The sequence below is a fragment of the Rhineura floridana genome, chromosome 18, assembly GCF_030035675.1.
Source record: "Rhineura floridana isolate rRhiFlo1 chromosome 18, rRhiFlo1.hap2, whole genome shotgun sequence".
Taxonomy (NCBI): Eukaryota; Metazoa; Chordata; class Lepidosauria; order Squamata; family Rhineuridae; genus Rhineura; species Rhineura floridana.
Genome location: NC_084497.1, coordinates 4950693 through 4964269, shown reverse-complemented (window position 1 = coordinate 4964269; position 13577 = coordinate 4950693). Strand labels below are relative to the sequence as shown.

The following is a 13577-nucleotide window of genomic DNA, read 5'->3' as shown; positions in this document are numbered from 1 at the left end:
GAAGCGAGTTGCTGGTGGAAAAGGGGTTTTAGGATTCAAGTGGACTGTGGAACTTAGGAAACTCCTTTCTCCTGAGCCAGACCCCTTCGTCCATCTAGCTCAGTGTTGCCTGCACTGACTGGCAGCAGCGCTCCCCAAGGTTTCAGGCAGGGGTCTCTCCCCACTCCTACCTGGAGATGTTGCCCGGAATGGAACCAGCAACCTACTGCACACAATGGCACCCTTTGCATGTATACACTCATTTGCACGTTGTAGTTGCATAAAATCCCCACCGGAGGGCAGCCTTGCCCTGCTGCCATTGTAGGCGCTTAAAATCCACACCGGAGCGGGCCCTTTCCCTGTTTGCCAATGTAGTTGCTTAAAATCCCCACAGGAGGGCAGCCTTGCACTGCTGTCATTGCAGGCGCTTAAAATCCACACCGGAGCGGGCCCTTTCCCTGTTTGGCAATGTAGTTGCATAACATCAGAAACGCACTGGAAGCGGCGAGCATGACCAGTAACAGCCTTCTTATCTAATCTCTACGGGTATTCCCAGTCGCTTTCGGTGACGATGAAGCGGGGCTTGCTGGGAGTTAAAGTCTTCGTCCGGCTGGGCCTGTAGTCCTCCCGCCCTCTTTCGTCATGGCGCACTGCGCATGCGCCCCTATGGCATGGTGGTGTAGACAAGAACTCAGCTAGATCGACCAAAGGTCTGACGTAGTATAAGCAGCTTCCTCTTTGGCTCCGCGGGGGGAGTCGCTCTTCTTTTCGCAACTCTATGGTGAGCACTGCCCAATCAGAGGACAGGGAGGGGAAAAGGGAGCCGGTGCTTTTGTCAACAAGACGACACTTCCGTGTTCCTCTTAGGAGCAGATTCCCGCTGCTTAGCAACCTGCGAGAAAGGATTGGGGGGCGAGGGGGAGCGGGACTGAATTGTTGGGGAGGGGAGGGAGGGTGCCCGGAGGGAGGGTGCCCCGCATTGTAGTCCTGCGTCGTCTGCCAGATTACAGCTCGCAGGAAGGGGAATGTGGGTGGCTGACAAGAACCCAGCAAGGTCGCCCGGGCGCGGCCTTGTCGGAGTGGCGCAAGCGTCTCGGAAGTGTCGCGCGGGGACGCCCCAGCCTCCTCGCCTTGCCTCTCGCTCTCTGTCCCTCCTCCCTCGTGGCGCACGGCGCATGCGCTCCTGCGGGAGGCGGCGGGGATGGCGGCGGGCAGGGGGGATTTCGGGTCGGGGTCGCGTCTGGACCCCGCAGCGCTCATGGAGCAAGTCAAAGTACAGGTCGCCGTGGCCCACGCCCAGTAGCTGCTGCCGGGAGGGAGGGAGGGCGGAGGTGCTCCCACGTGCAAGCGCAGTCTACCTTCTCCCCCCCCATGTTGACCGACGCGCGCACAGCCGTGGGCGGGAGGGGCTGTGGCTCCTTGCCGGGAGGACGGGTCGGGGAGAATAATTGAGAACCGCGGACAAACGTTGTGGCAACTTTTAATACACTTTGGGGGGGATAAAAAACATGTCAAGATAGCGAAAGTGCGCCCTCCTGTGGGGACAATTTTTAAAGCGCTTTGAGGGGATAAAAACATGGCAAGGAAGCGAAAGGGCGCCCTCCTGTGGGGAGAATTTTTAAAGCGCTTTGGGGGGATAAAAACCTTGCCAAGGCAGGGAATGGCCTCCCGTGTCGCAGCCTTGAACAGGAAAGACCGCGTGTGTGGCTGAGTGTGGTGTCCGGATGCTTAACGGTTGACGTGCAGGTTGAAGCTTCTTTGGATGCGGACAGCCACTCAAACCGAGATCACGTCCAAGCCGAGCAGACGTCCGCAGGGCAGGGCTGTGGGTGGCAAATGCATCCCTCCAAATGGAGCCTTCCCTTTCAGAGACAGTCTGCCGCAGAATTGCCAAACACCGGGGGCAAGAATGCAGGCAGAGCCGCTTTTGCAGATCCGGGCCGCTCTGCCTGGCCTTTTTGCCTCTCCCCGGGCTGCACCCTCCCTGGCCCTTCTTCACAACCTCCTTGGCCACTGGTGCCTGGCCGGAGGATACTTGGGGGAGGGTGTGTGGAACATCAGCTACCGTGAAAGGTCATCTGTACCCCCTTTGCTCCACCCACTCTTGCCTCTGGCCCTGGACACCACTTGCATGTGGCCTCCAGAAGGCAATGGGGACTGACAAAGACCCCAGGCCTGAAATAGAAAAGTCTTCTATGTCGTCGGACCCTTTGCCAGCCGTAGGTCCAGATTTTCCGCTCTGTTTGCCTCGGGGGCATTCCCAGTGGTGTTCGGTCGATGCAGCCCATCCTCTTCCTCTTTGCTTTAGGACGGCAGCCGCCGCTCTCCGTCCCGTCCACCATCCCGCAGTCTCCTCCGGGCAGCCAAACCCAGACGTCCATGGGGATAGACATCAGTTCGGTAAGCCGAGGGAGGGGGGGAGGAAGCCCCCCAAGGGGGGGCAGCTACCATGCCAGGGGGCTGAGGCGAGTTGACTACCTCCTCTTTCCCCCCCCCCCCCAGCAACCTCTAGTTCTGCAGGTGCTGTGGAGACCTCTCCAAAAGGGGTGCGTTTTCAGGAGTCCAGCCTTTAGGAAGAGCTATCGTTCCCAGGGGTCTTAGTTGGGAGCTGGGTTTTCCCCTAAACAGGCCTTCAATACGGTTTTAAGGTGGAAGGTGCCTCCCAGCGTCTCCTGTATACTTTTCCGTTTGTAGAGTCCTCAAGAGTTGTGTTTATCGCCCAGGTGGTTGCCTGCCATAACCTTTGCCTTCAACGTCACCCTTTTCCCTGGCCTCGGCCTTTGCCAGTCTGGTGCCCTCCAGATCTTTTGGACTACAGCTCCCATCATCCTCAGCATCCTATAGGCATGCCGGCTGGGGCAGTTAGGAGTTGTGGTCGAAAACATTTGGAGGGCACCAACATGGCGAAGGCTGGGGGAGGTCCTGGTTTAAGCTTCGGAGTCCCCGACAGAGGGTTGGCGGTTCACCAGTCACACCTGAACTTTCCTTTAAGCCAAAGTGGGGAACCTTTGGCCTTCCACTCGTTGCTGAATGACAACTCCTGTTGTCCCCAGGCAGCAAGCATGGCCGATAGCCAAGGATGATGGGAGTTGCAGTTCAGCAGGCATCTGGAGGGCCGCAGGTTCCCCAGTCAAGCTTTTTTGAAGCCCTCCCTGACTGCGGAGGGTGCGGGACCTGCTCCACGGAGGGTTGAGGGTGCATGCGGCGCCCTCCCTTCTGCTCCTCCCTTCCTCTCATCTTTGCGGATTTGAGCTCTTGCAAAAAGAAAAACATTTTTAGCATTATGAAGCAGAATGCTTGTGTGTGTTGAACTGGGCGAGGGATCCTAGGGGGCGACAGAAGCTGGCTTCTGCAACCTTTCCAAATTGTGCCAAGGTCCGCAGCCGTTCTTGAGAACTTTGCTGTGCTCCTTTTCCTCTTGGGGAATGTTGGAAGACCCTGTTCCTGGCTTGGCTGGAACCCCTTCTCAACAGGCACTTAACCCCCATGCTTTCCCAAGCATACCTTTGCAACAATGAGGTCTAGGCTCTTAACTTTTGAAGCAGAGGCACTCGGGACGCCCGAAGATCCTCATGCCGTGTCATTTTTTCCCCTCTCCGCTCTTGTGTGGAATTTCAGCGCACGCATCCGCCCCAGGCTGCATTTTTTTTAAAAATTCCATCTTCTGAAGGCTCGGGGGGCAGAGGCCAGGGGAGAAAGCACCTTGTTAGCACAAATCCTGCAAATTTAGACATAGGTGCGAGAGGGGGGAAAAGCACCCTAAATTTGTCTGTGTTTCCGTGAAGAAGCGGTCAGTTGCATTTTTCAGAGTGGGGTGTAAAGAGCAACGTGGGAACATTTAAAAGTGAGTTTCCCCCCTTCCAGGTGTTTTTGTTTGGGGGTGTTGAGAAGCCAGCAAGGGCAAATCCCTTGATGGGAAACGGATCGGCCGTAAAAACCAGCCTGTGTTGTCTTGATGCCTTTTTTCCCCCAGTCCATCAAACGAGTGGTCGTATTTGGAAGACCATTTACACTCAGCATTGTTGAACTGGTCCTGGCTGAAACGTGCCGGGTTCCTCAAGGGGTTGTCTTCCATCTCATCCATTCCCTCTCTCTGACTCACAAAAGAAGCCTGTGACTTCGCCTCCGTTTCCTCGTTTCTCTCTCCAAGCCCCCCAACCCCGGTGCCTCATTCTCTCTCTCTCTTTAGCGCTGTGTCCTCCTGTAGGGATCACTCCAGCAGTACCGCAACCATGCTGGTTCCCCGGCCAACCAGTCTCCCACCTCTCCTGTCTCCAATCAAGCTTTCTCTCCAGGCAGCTCCCCTCAAGTAAGGGACCACCGTGTGTGTGTGTACTGTCGAAGCCCTCTCGTTTCTGTGCTGCTTCTCTTTGTTGGCCCCCCCCGCACACTTTCCCTGTTTCCCTCCCCCCGTCTTAATTTTCCATCGCCCACCGGTTTTGTGTGTCTTTGACTGCGCCCCTCTCTTTTAATTTTTGTTTTGTTTTAATTATGAAGACAAAATGGTAAGATGCGTAGAAAGGGCCAGGCCAGCATTCGGCAACCTGGCCCCCTGGCTGGGAGTTGTACTTGAGAATGGCTGCTCTGGCTGGGAGTTGTAGTCCAGAATGGCCGCCCTGGCTGGGTGGGATAGGGGTTGTGTCCACCCTGGCCTCTAGACTGGAGAGCCTTTTTAAATTAAATAAAGAAATCAGAGTCAGTTTCACTCAGAGTAGGCCCATTGAAACTAACATGCCAAAGTTAGCCCTGTCTGCTAATTTCAGTAGGGTCTACTCTGAGTAAGTCAAAAGTTGTGTACAACCCTCAGTTTTCACAGGGGGCAAAGACTAATCAGTGGCTCTTAACCATGTTAACTAAACAGAGCCTCCCTGTTCAGGAGCGGTATACCTTTGAGTATCACTTGCTTCGCCAAAACAAACTGGTGGAAGAAGAGATGGTCTACCGGTGGGTGTTAGGCGTTGTAGCAAAACAGAGCCCCCATTTCCTGAGGCAGTCTACCGCCGATTGTCAGGCTGTGGAGGCAGACAGTGGGGGAGGACTGTTTTCCCCTTCGTGCCCAGCTTCTGGGTTTCTGACTTGCCTGCCGGTGCCAGTCTATCTGCCGGCAAGGCCTTAATGTTCTCTGTGGAGAGGAGATCTATCCCCAGCCACAGCAGACAACGTGGAGCGATTTAAGAGCAAGGAACGCAGGAGAGTGATAAAATGCCAACATAAAAACCTTTCTCTGGAATTTTTTTTTTTGGGGGGGGGGGAGACAAGCGAAAGGCCTTGACTCTCACCGTCTCCCAGTCTCTATCTGCCTTGCTTCAGTAGGCTGGGGATCCTTGGAGTAGCGTTTATCATCCAGATAGGTTCACGCAGGGAAAACCAAACTCTTTCGTTAGGAAAGCCTGCATTCTTAGCCTCCAGCTGGAATAATTGCTTTCAGTGAGCAGTTCCAGAGGCATTCCGGCTGACAGTGAAACAGCCATCTCTGCAGCACACTTCTTCTCACCTCGTCTGTCAAGCACTCAGCCATGTTACCACTTCCTCCCAAGCTTCTGGCTTGCTTGCTTCTGGTCTGGTCTGATTCAGGCTAGTTGCTTTTCGGCCTTACTGGCTAGACTGGGCTGGTTTGACTGGGCAGGCTGGGCCCATAACCCCTGTCGTCGTGTGAATTCCAGCACGTCCCAGTACCCGGTTGTACCCGGTAGCTCCCAGTTCCAGTTAGCCAGATAGAAAGATAGGCACAGACCGTTTTAGGTTTAAGAGTCTTTACTGACTTAAAGTAATAAACAATACAAGCATTCTCCAGCTTCTCCTGACTTCTACAAAACATCCCCCACACTTCTACTTTCGCTTTCCCTGATTATATACAGTTTCTCTGCCCTTGCCAGCCACATCTGTTGTGCACCGACCTTGGCAGTCCTGAACACAGATTAACCCCATAAATGTCAGTTCTGCACTGTCTTTCTGAAAAACCATGCATTTGTTCTTCTGAGGAGTCAACAGAAACAGCGGCCAACCAGGCGCCCCAGTTAGGCATCCTCCTCCACTCCCCATAAGCAGGACTGGAGTCCTTATGTTTGGATGCTTGATGGCTGTGCAGATGTCGCTCCTGGTGACGCTGGACTTTGAGGGCAGAGCCATGGTCAGATCCAGCCCCCCTCCCTGCAAAAGGCCAAGCTTGAGGTTACCGCTGACAGTTGCATGCTGCAAGGGAAGCCGCCTCTTAGTTATCGCTGCCGCTTTCTGCACGCGAGCAAACGTCTTGTTGGGCTCCTTGAAAAGCCCGCTGTTGTATGGGCAGGTATTTTTCGGGTTTTAACTGCTTTCGTCAAGCCAAAAGGCTGAGCTTTTTTAAAATGTTTTTTAAATGAAGATGCTTTTGATATTTGGCTTGTGGCCTGATTTCATCATTCCCTCGCTCCCCCCCCCATCATTTAAGGCAGCCGTTTTCAAACTGTTCTGGAGCTGGGAAGATGCTCCTCTCTTCTTAGGAGATCAGAAAGAGGGCTACCTACACGCACACCTCAAAAAAATCAACTCCATGCTTTTAAATAATGAAGGCGCTTTCATTTTTTTTAAAACAACAACACCCAACTCCCTTGCCACTGTGAAAACATTTGTGAAAGAGCAATTTAATATTTACGTATGCATTTTTGTTTAAGAAAGGGAAAAATCAAAAAATGAAGTGTGTCTTTTGTGTTCTGACTTTGTCTTCTTTTAGTTGTGTATTTATGTGTCAGCGGGCAAAAAGAATCTGCATTTCACTTCCCTAAACGGGCACCGTGATGTCGGATGGCGTTTCATAAACCATTTTGACCTTTGTTTTTAAATCTCGTTTGTGTGGAATTGTGACTAGGGCGTGGAAGATTAAAAAGCAACACTACATCTCTGGATCTGTTTGCGCTTTCTGTTGTCTTTATTTTACTTTATTTTCCTTTTTGGGGGAGGGTGAGATGCGTGTAGATATATAAATATATATATAGATATTAAAAATAAATGTGGGCTTGGCCAGTTTCTACTGTGTTTAAAGGAAGGGGTGAAGAGGAGGGTGGGTCCGCGCTGGCTTTTTTCAGAGACCTCCCAAGGCGGCGGAAGTTTGGGAATTAATGCCTTTGGGTTGCTTTTTTTAAAAAAATAAATACAAAGCAAAAATGTCTAATTGCTGTTGGTATCTAAGCATGCTTTCTGAGCAAAGGCTGTATTAGCCGAGTGTCCCCTTACCCACGAGCAAGTCGTCGTCTGTAGGATGATTTTAGGCCAGTCATTATTTTAATGTTACTTGTTTTCCCCTGATTTTCTTCCTTCTCTCTGTGTCTCCCGTCACCCCCACCCCCTGGTGCAATGACCAAGGGCTAAGGGCTTGCAACCGGCTTCTCTTCCTGAGAGGACACAGTGGCCACGGAAACCTCATGTGCACAGCTGCCCTCTGGGGGGGAAATGCGCAAGGAAGAGGGTCCTTTGGCTGACAGAGGTGGCTTGCTCTTAGGACGAGAGGGCACGGCAGTGGCTGCACTGGGCTTGTTGATCTTTGCCGTCCAGAGCTGTCTGGCGTGCAAGTTGCGGAGCGAGAGGTGCCCGTGCACGCAGGGCCAGGAAGGCCCGGGAGCGACTTCCGCACCTGCTTTGAGCAGGCTGGCGGCTGTACTGGGGTTGATGCTGCCATTTTGGGGTGGGTGGGGATCCACGTGGCTTTTCTCCCCAGTAGAGATCAGCATAAGCTTAATTCTCTTTCCTCCCATCCCGATGAAATAGCGAGCAGAGAAGTGGATGCTTTTTGTGGAACACTTCGCGTCTTCAGTTGATTTGGGCAAGGGGAGATTATTTGGAGTGCAAGCGTAGAGGATCCAGATCAGCCAAAGTACTTCTCCCTCTTTGCAAATAAGGGGAGAAGGGGGTTAGGACATTTTCACTCCCCCCCCGCCACTCCATTCTACAAACTGTAAGTAGAATTCAATCAAATTTAGTGTGTATACACATAACTTGTTTTAATGAAAGAGGGGAGGGCCATTGTTTTTGCACAATTGAATGGGAGGGTGAAGTATTTTGGGGGTTGCTGAGGCCAGGGTGCTGTCTTTGATGCAGATGCCCCCAGCCTGGGTCTGGAAGTTCTAGATTACAATTCCTTGGTTTCAAAGCCTTCATTCTGAAGCTGCTCTTTAAAAAAAAAGACAGTGTGGACTAACTGCATTATTTTTGTTTAAAAGAGAGATGGTTGTATCAAGGATCTCTGCTTATCTTTGCAGGGGACTCCTTGAAGGGGCAAGATTTGCAATGCTGTGTCGATGCTTCACGTTAGATAAATCCTAACCAACCAGCCCGTAGAAATTAACTCTTAGCGGAAGCCAACTCATTAAATTCCTTTTAAAAACTCTTTTGTTGAGAAACGACAACTATCCCTCTCCAGGGTGTGGGTGTGCTTTGTGAAGCCATCCGGTTCTTCATTGGCCAAGGTGTGACTTTCACATATTGCTGCCTGACACTTGCTGAATCTCTGCACATGCACAGGAGTTCCCAATCACCCCCTAAAATAGCAGCAACATTCAGAAGGGAATATTTTGCAAATATGAATTGTGGGGGGAGGGGGGGAATCACCCTGTCGTTACAAAACAGAACACCGTAATTTACATACGATGCTAGTCATACGCAGGTCCATTAATTTAAGTGGGTCTACTCCAAGTAGACCTTCGGCGGGGACAACCCTAACCTTTCTTTTGGGGGGAATAAGATGTGTTTAAGCAGATTTCCCCCTTTTGGTCTTAAGTAGTTCTAACTCTATACGGGGACGAGCAATTGCACATTTTTTACGTAATTATCCATATTATAATGATTATATTACTAGAGACATCCAGAACAGAAATGCAACTTAGCAAGTAAAAATGTACTTAGATCTAGCTTGTAGGGTGCTAGCCTTTTAATACCTAGTTTTCATCGAGGGGAGGTAAAGAATGGCTTTTATTTCCCCAACTTTCTTACGGGACACCCGAAATAGGGGTTTATCTGAATATTACAAATTCAGCTGTTTGCAGCAGCTTCTCTTACAGACAGGCAGCTTCAACACATAAAAGTATCACAAACTTGATATTTGAGGGCAAATCAAAGGGTGGGAAGTCTTTAGTTTTCTGTATCTTTGGACTGTGTAACATCCAGTTCTTTATAGGGTTTTTTTTAAAACCATGAGGACTAGTGGAATGACTTTACTGATATATGCAAATCCTACCATTGAGCTACAGGTTTTCTCGGGGGGAGGGGAGAGGCTTTGGGGCAGCAGCACAGGAACTCTGGAACATAGAAGCTTAGTTTATTGTGGCTTTTTTTCTTGGCAAAAAATAAGGAACCCTGAAGGTGGCTTCTTTGTAAGCGTGTGCGCGTGTTTCCCCCCTTCTTTTTGCAAACTTAAGAACATGACAATGATGTGAAGAAGCAGCAAAATTCTGTGTACATTCTTTTCGATCTCTTTCTTTGTTCGTTCGTTGGTTTATTTTCCTGTGAAGGCTTTTTTGTCTTTGTAACTTTGCATTATTTGTAAATGAAATGTAATAAAGTTCAGCTGTTTTTCTCTCTGGCTGCCCAGCTCTGCTTTTCTGAATAACAACAATTCTTAATTGGAAGTGTCTTCGTGATGGGTACAGGGTGGTTGTGTTTTTGTGCTAATGCATCCCGCTTTCCCGCCCCCAAGCCAGCCAGCTGACGACGTTGTTTTCCTGAATCTCTCCGATGCTTCAGAGCCGCCTACCTTCAAACACCCATCAGTAGGTAAAGTGACTTAATTTCCTGGTGTTTTTGTAGCTGTGGAAAAATACCTGCTAGAAGCGTTTGTGTGTTCGTCCTTGTGCATTCATTCTCTTGCAGTCTCCTGCCGCCCATTTCTATTTGCACTTTTGCAGGACTGACAATGGGGGTGGGCTTTTTCAGGCAATGTACCCTCCCTCCCCCTCCCAGTTGGAGACACACACCCTCCGCCCAGACCTCCTGCCCTTGCCGGATCACCTCCCTCCTCTGCTTGGTGCCTTCCGGATCGTTTGGGGTGCAGCTGCCATCAGCCAGCATAGCTCTGCTTCCATCAGCGTCAACAGACCCCGAGTGGGGCTGATGGCAGCTGCCATTCCAAACCTCTAAAGGGAACCAGACTTCACATGAAAGAAAGCAGCAAAATTCTGTGTATGTTATTTTCTAATTTTTACCCCCCTGCAAAGGCTTTTTTTGTCTTTGCAACTTTGCATTATCTGTAAATGAATTGTAGTAAAGTCCACCTGCATTTCTCTCTGGCTGCCCAGCTCTGCTTTTCGAAATAATAATTATTAATTCGACGTTTCTTTTGCGATGGGTAAACAGTGTTGTTTTGGGGGGGGTGTTTTTTGCAGCTGCACCCCTCTTTCCCACCCCCTGGGTGTGGCCGGCTGTCGCCTTTGCTTCAGAGGCACCCTCCCTTGCAGACATCAACGGACAATGAACGGAGCCTTCCCACCAGTAGGCAAAGTGATTTAATTCTCCAAATTTTCTATACATTTTTTTTTAAAAAAAGGGTTTTCTTTGTGTCTGTCCCCCCAAGAAGGTGTTTTAATTCCTTAGCTGGAGGAATTAACGTGCGACTAGGTGTAAGGCGCTGTGTTAGCATAGGAAGCCTGCCGTATGGCCGTTGTGCTCTGACTGGCAGGAGCTCTCCAGAACCTTGGGCAGAGAAGCTCTTTCATATTACCTGCTCCCTGCTCATTTTTAACTCGAGATGCTGGGGGCTTTCTGCTTGCAAAAGGCAGTGCTCTTTTCTTTTTTTTTGCAGGACACTGATGGGTTCTTGAGTGGGCCAGACATAATTAACTCAGTAGTCAAAATTGGAGGCACAGTTCATTCTTTCTTTGAGAGTGAAAGAGAGGAGGGCTAGGCCCCCCTTCCTGTTGCATCTTGACATCAGGCCTGATGCAAAAAAACCACCACCCCCAGTAGAGGCAGGATGGAAGGAAACAGCCTCCCTCTGTAGGCGAGCCCTTTGGTCTTGCTGGAGTCTTTGGCTACTTATTTCCTTGTTTTTGACTTGGCTTTTCCTTCTCCGTGTTCTCAAGCGCCTCCTCTGGAATGACTGGAAACGGGGCACGTTTTCCAAGCTTCAGCGCATCTCTGCCCAGAGCCAGCGAGTGATTCCAAGGAGGCTTCGGAGGACAGTTACTGGAGAGGTTGGGGAAGGCTGCCCCAAAGGCAGCCGCTGCGAGGCATTGTGGTGCAGTTTGTCGTTTGATATATTGTGAAAAGCAGTGCGCTGAGTATCCTTTCGAGGCGGGGGCGGTGGCACTTAGTCTTGCTGGCTGCGGTAAGACTCGTAGTCCTCGGGAATAGTGTCTGGACGAGCGAGAGGGAACCGGAGTGAATTAAGAGAGTTTGCGGATAAACTGACACCCTTAACCACCCAACCTCAAACGCTTCTCTTGTTTCCAAACAGCGTGCAAAGCATCTCTCGACATCTGCTAATCGGGGCAGAGATGGAGATGGCTGTATTGGCAATGGAGGACTTGGGACTAGAAATACGGATCGCCGCAGAGGGCTGCACCCGGCGTCCTCTGTCCGCTAGCACAAGGGTAAGTGTTGCACATACAGAGGAATCCAACCCAAATGTCTGCCTTTCTTTGTCTCTCTCTCTACCCGTCAGTCTCTGTCTGTCTCTCTCTGTCTGTCTGTCTGTCTCTCTGTGTGTGTGTGTGTCTGTCTGTCTCTGTCTGTGTGTGTGTGTCTCTCTGTCTCTCTCGTCTGTCTCTCTCTGTCTGTCTCTCTCTCTCTTTCTTTGTCTCTCTCTCTGTCAGTCTCTCTTTCTCTCTGTGTGTCTCTCTGCCTGTGTCTTTCTGTCTCTCTCTACCTGTCAGTCTGTCTCTGTCTGTCTCTCTCTCTGAGTCTCTCCCTCTCTGTCCCTCTGTCTCTCTCTCTGTGTCTCTTTTTCTCTGTCTCTCTCTCTACCTGTCTTTCTCTCTCTGTCCCTCTTTCTGTCTGTCTGTCTGTCTCTCCGTCTGTCTCTGCCTCTCTGTCTGTCTGTCTCTCTGCCTGTCTGTCTCTCTATCTTTCTCTGTCTGTTTGTCTTTCTGTCTCTCTCTCTCTGTTTGTCTTTCTGTCTCTCTCTGTGTATCTCTCTCTCTGTATCTCTCTGTTTCTCTTTCTATCTCTCTCTGTTTGTCTTTGTCTCTCTATCTCTCTGTCTGTCTTTCTGTCTCTCTCCCTCTGTGTCTTTCTGTCTCTCTCTCTGTCTTTCTTTCTGTCTCTCTCTCTCTCTCTCTGTTTGTCTTTCTGTCTCTCTGTTTGTCTCTCTGTCTGTCTCTGTCTGTTTGTCTTTCGGTCTCTCTCTATCTGTCTCTCTCTGTCTTTCTGTCTCTCTCTCTCTCTGTCTGTCTTTCTGTCTCTCTGTTTGTCTTTCTGTCTCTCTCTCTGTTTGTCTTTCTTTCTGTCTCTCTCTCTGTATCTCTGTCTCTCTGTCTTTCTCTCTGTTTGTCTTTCTTTCTGTCTCTCTCTCTGTTTGTCTTTCTGTCTCTCTCTCTCTGTTTGTCTTTCTTTCTGTCTCTCTCTCTCTCTGTATCTCTCTCTCTCTCTGTTTGTCTTTCTTTCTGTCTCTCTCTCTCTGTTTGTGTTTCTTTCTGTCTCTCTCTCTCTGTTTGTCTTTCTTTCTGTCTCTCTCTCTCTCTGTTTGTCTTTCTTTGTCTCTCTCTCTACCCGTCAGTCTCTCTGTCTCTCTCTCTGTCAGTCTCTCTTTCTCTGTGTGTGTCTCTCTGCCTGTCTTTCTGTCTCTACCTGTCAGTCTGTCTCTGTCTGTCTCTGTCTCCCTCTCTCTGTCTGTCCCTGTCTCTCTCTCTCTCTGTCTTTCTCTCTGTGTCTTTTTCTCTCTGTCTCTCTCTCTACCTGTCTATCTCTCTCTGTCTGTCTTTCTCTGTCTGTTTGTCTTTCTGTCTCTCTCTCTCTGTCTTTCTGTCTCTCTCTCTATGTTTGTCTTTCTGTCTCTCTCTGTATCTCTCTGTTTCTCTTTCTCTCTCTCTGTTTCTCTTTCTGTCTCTCTCTGTATCTCTGTCTCTGTCTGTCTTTCTGTCTCTCTCTCTCTCTCTCTCTGTTTGTCTTTCTGTCTCTCTTTCTCTGTATCTCTGTCTCTGTCTGTCTGTCTTTCTCCCTCTGTGTCTTTCTGTCTCTCTCTCTCTGTTTGTCTTTCTTTCTGTCTCTCTCTCTGTCTTTCTGTTTGTCTCTCTCTCTCTCTGTTTGTCTTTCTGTCTCTCTCTCTGTCTCTCTGTTTGTCTTTCTTTCTGTCTCTCTGTTTCTCTCTCTCTCTCTCTGTTTGTCTTTCTGTCTCTCTCTCTGTCTTTCTCTCTGTCTGTCTCTGTCTCTTTGTCTTTCTCTCTGTCTCTGTTTGTCTCTCTCTCTCTCTCTCTCTGTCTTTCTTTCTGTCTCTCTCTCTGTATCTCTGTCTGTCTGTCTCTGTATCTCTGTCTCTTTGTCTGTCTCTCTGTATCTCTGTTTGTCTCTGTCTTTCTTTCTTTCTGTCTCTCTCTCTGTTTGTCTTTCTTTCTCTCTCTGTATCTCTCTCTCTCTCTGTTTGTCTTTCTTTCTGTCTCTCTCTCTGTTTGTCTTTCTTTCTGTCTCTCTCTCTCTCT

The 13577-nt window shown here is 49.8% G+C and overlaps 1 long non-coding RNA gene and 1 pseudogene across 9 annotated transcripts in view; one reads left to right on the top strand and one right to left on the bottom strand.

The window, feature by feature from the left end:
• The first annotated feature begins 1156 nt into the window (after positions 1–1156).
• Positions 1157–13577, top strand: part of LOC133372731 (uncharacterized) — a 14210-nt gene continuing 1789 nt past the window's right edge. Inside the window, exons 1-8 of one of the 9 annotated variants that reach the window (XR_009759537.1) lie at positions 1157–1258; positions 2288–2379; positions 4169–4288; positions 7720–7906; positions 9644–9720; positions 10329–10434; positions 11025–11135; positions 11399–11534. This is a non-coding gene — a long non-coding RNA (uncharacterized LOC133372731). Of the gene's footprint in view, positions 1259–1316; positions 2380–4168; positions 4289–7719; positions 7907–9643; positions 9721–10328; positions 10444–11024; positions 11136–11398; positions 11535–13577 lie in introns of those variants that run through there. The other 8 variants (XR_009759536.1, XR_009759539.1, XR_009759538.1 and 5 more) reach the window with 8 other exon arrangements.
• The window catches only part of LOC133372730 (cartilage oligomeric matrix protein-like), a 25610-nt pseudogene continuing 22363 nt past the window's right edge, over positions 10331–13577 (bottom strand).